Source organism: Cyprinus carpio, chromosome B22, assembly GCF_018340385.1.
Source record: "Cyprinus carpio isolate SPL01 chromosome B22, ASM1834038v1, whole genome shotgun sequence".
Classification (NCBI taxonomy): domain Eukaryota; kingdom Metazoa; phylum Chordata; class Actinopteri; order Cypriniformes; family Cyprinidae; genus Cyprinus; species Cyprinus carpio.
The window spans coordinates 21077881-21081960 of record NC_056618.1 but is presented as its reverse complement, the minus strand read 5'-3'; the positions used below and the strand labels follow the sequence as shown (position 1 = coordinate 21081960).

The 4080-nt window shown below is 33.3% G+C and overlaps 1 long non-coding RNA gene across 1 annotated transcript; it reads left to right on the top strand.

Annotated features, from left to right (window-relative positions):
• Positions 1-2391: 2391 nt before the first annotated feature.
• On the top strand, positions 2392-3854 carry LOC109064516. The gene is made up of 3 exons (XR_002013405.2): positions 2392-2444; positions 2574-3131; positions 3403-3854. It is a non-coding gene; the product is annotated as an uncharacterized LOC109064516 (long non-coding RNA).
• The last annotated feature ends 226 nt before the right edge of the window (positions 3855-4080 follow it).

Genomic DNA, 4080 nt, shown 5'->3' with positions numbered 1-4080 from the left:
TACCTGGCAATAAAGCTCATTCTGATGCAATATGTAGTCTACCACCTACTACCACATACAGTGCCCTACATAAGTATTGGAACAGTGAAGACAAATTTGTTCTCTTTGCTGTGGAGTCAAGAAATCTGTAAATATGATTAAAAGATGAATATGAGACAAAACTACAGAATGTCACATTTTATTATTGGGTGATTAAACACAAAGATGTTTTACAATCTAAGAAGATCAGCACTTTTAGAGTTTCATCTCCCTATCTGATGTGAGCATAAGTATTGGAACAGTTGCCTCACAGTTCTTTCTAAGTGATCAACAGTTCTCTGTTGCATTAATTCTTCAGATATTAAAAGCAGGGAATGTGTCTTATCAGTTATATCCATTGCTTCTGCATTCTAAGTCTTGCATTCAATGATGACACACACAAACCAGGATGAAGACGAGGAAGCTGACTCTGAAAGAAAAGCAAGCAATTTGGATGTTAAAAGAAAAGAGGAAGTAAATAAGAACTATAGGTAAAACAAAGGGCATGGAGAAATCAAGAGTTTGGAAACTACTGGCCACATAAGCAACCAATGATGGCCTGATCGGCTGAGAAAAACAACAGTGGTTGATGACAGACAAATCATAAAAGCTGTGAAAATGAACCCTAAAATACATGTCTGTAAAAATCACCAAAACCTCCAGAAAGCTGGGGTGATGCTCTGTCAATCTACAGTCCGCAGGAGAATTTGACACAGAATTACAGAAGCTACACAGAAAGATGCAAACCTCTGATCAGCAGCAAAAATAGAAAGGCAAGATTCTTCACAAATTTGAGGCAGTAGAGTTTTGGAACTGAGTTGATGGACCGATGAGACAAAGATGAACCTTTATCTAAGTGATTGTAAAGCAAAGATGTGGGGAAAAAAGGAACTGCATATGATCCTAAGCATACAACCTCATCTGTAAAGCTTGGTGGAGGTGGTGTCATGGCATGGGCATGCATGGCTGTCTCTAGAACAGGACCTCTTCATTTTAATGATGACTTAATTTATGATGGCAGTAGCAGAATGAATTTGTAAGGGTACAAAATCATCTTTGCTACCAATATTCAAGAAATTGCCACCAAACTCTTTAGAAAGCACTTCATATTGGATCAGAACAATGACCCAAAACACCCTGCCGGTTCAGTCAAGGACTTTATCAGGGCAAAGAAATGTAAAGTCTTAGACTGCTCAAATCAATCTCCAGATTTAAATCCGAAGTACACACACTCTCCCAACACACTCGAAAGCAATTATGCACACATATACTTGCACTCATACAGTATAAATGTATACATGCCTGCACTTTTATATGACCTAATAAATCAATATAGATTGTAAGCAGTGAAATAAACTATACAATCGGAAGACTTTTTAATATTTCTGTTCAATCAAACATTCAACTGTAAATTATATCATAATTGTAGAATCTATATATACAGTAGATGCATAGGCAGAATTATACCCTTATATTATGACGTCCCACTGTAGTGGACAAATATATTTTCTGTCACAGAAAGAAAAAAAAAAGATATTTGAATAATAAAAAAATAAGTTTTATATATTTAGAGTAGGAAATTTACTAAATATATTCTTGGAACATGATCTTTACTTAATATCCTAATGAATTTTGGCATAAAAAATATATATATATATATATATATATATATATATATATATATATATATCTATATATATATATATATATCAATATATAATCTATAATTATGACCCATATAATGTTATATGTTATATACCTGTTCTACTTATTACTGGTTTTGTGGTCCAGGGTCACAAATTCAGTAAGAGTATGAAGTTAACTTTTACAGATGGTATTGTGTTAAAGTGATAGTTCACCCAAAAATGAAAAGTCTGTCATAATTTACTCAAACTCATATCATTCCAACCCTATATGACTGACTTACCTCTGTGGAATATAAAGCAAAATCATATGGGAAATGTCTCAGCGTCTTTTTAAAAATTTTATTAATTAATTAATCTATTACTTTTAAGGGCCAAACCCCAGCAAAATATTCACGTGGTAACTCATGGGCCAGATGGGCTAGATTTATTTTATTTATTTATTTAAATTTAGCACCAATTCAGTCCTAGTCTGGACTTCATATATCAGAATAGTAAAATAATTGTTGTGAAAAGGAATACAATTGTTAGTGTTTTACCGCAACTAGTCTTCACTGCCCCTGTAAACTTCAGCAATTATGTACAGTATATATGTTTTTAGAGCAGAAGTGTAGGTAGTTTCACGTTTGTTTCCCACTGAGTTGGGAGTTCTTACTAAGAAACCACTTCTTTTTATTTTCTGTTAAAAAGTACGGCACAGCATTCTTTAAATGTTAATGCAGAAGCAGAATTTAACCACACAAAGACAACACATCACTACAGACAAGAAGGACAAACACAAGAGTAAGTCTAAAAATAATAACTTTCATTTAGATTCACTTTTTTTTTTTAACAAAGTGTTCACTGTAGTTTGTGTGTGTATTCAGAAGTCAGAATTTAATGAAATTAATAAAATTATTTTCTTCATTGAAGGGGATCTGTGCACCATAAAAGACCATTTCCACAGTCAATGAGACCGAGATGCCACTAACTGGTTGTTTGTCTTCGGTTTTAAAGAAAATATACGCATTTCTGAAACGACATTCTTTTTTAATCATTTTTCTATTGAGTCTTTTGTTAATCGGATTTGAGGAGTTCATGGAAGCAAAAGTTTTCTCATGCCCGTGCAGACATGATCTGAATGTACAACTAACAGTGTGCATCTTCATCGGACCTGCTCTCTTTATTTTCGAATTACTCTTTCTCTTTTTAAGGCCTTTTAGAGAGAAATGCAGTCGTTTTTCTGCAGGAGCAGATGATGATACTCAGCTGAACTGTCCTAAAGCTTTCACATCATGTCTGATTCCACTCGTAATGTGGGTCATCATCTTGTTACTCGATGGAGATTACTTCGCTTGTGCCATGACATATTGGAAGGGAATTTTCGCGTTTGATAATCAGCTCAACAGGTCATGGTGTAAACCTACCGAAAAGTTCAGAAATGTGACAGCGCTACAAAATTTGACTCAAACACATATCCATCAATCTCAGGTAAATATAACTGTACAAGTGTTTCCTGTTATCATAATATCATAATAGAAACATTGTATTAATTCCTTTTACCCCACATATGTCAGAGAGGAAAATTAATTTACAATGTTTTTCTTACACATGCATATTTTACTGTGCTTATGAACTGTTTAACCTTTGATAAAACTCAACCTTCAAATCCTTGTAGTTTATGGATGTAACAGTACAAAAAAGAACTGTTACATCCAATCAACTAATAGTGATTTTTCTCTCATGTTTTGTTCTTCTTCAGATATATGGTTATGGTGTGAGCACTGTCTTCATCGTCTTTCCAATTATCTATGTGGGAATTTGTGACTGCTGTGGAAAATCTGCCTGTTGATCCAAAGCTGGACATGATTGAACACAAATGGATACAAACTTGAACAACACACTTTCCACACTCCTGAAAACAGATACACAGACTTATCAGTATTATTGGTACTATGAAAAAAAACCTTTTAAAATATGGATTAATGTTTATCTGTTTTATGTACTAGTCCAGTGTCTACATACTTTGATTATTACTAATATAAATCTGTCTGTTGTTCTCCAGCATCACACAGACCAATAATAGCCAAGTTGTGTACCTTATATCTTGTCTCATATACTTGTTTCATAATACTTTATATGCATTCAAAAAGTACAAAAAAAAAAGTTTAGCTTAAAAATTATATTGTGTATAAATGTGAACTTTAAGTTTAATTCTTTTGTTGCCTTCTATCTATCTATCTATCTATCTATCTATCTATCTATCTATCTATCTATCTATTTATCTATCTTGCATATTAATGGATCATTATATGATATTAATGCAACTCCAAACGAGGACCTTGCCTCCTCTCCCCTCCCTACTTAACGTGATCGATTTCGAGTGAAAGTGAAAAAAAATAAAAAAAATAAATAGCGTACGGAAAAAAATCGATTGCGT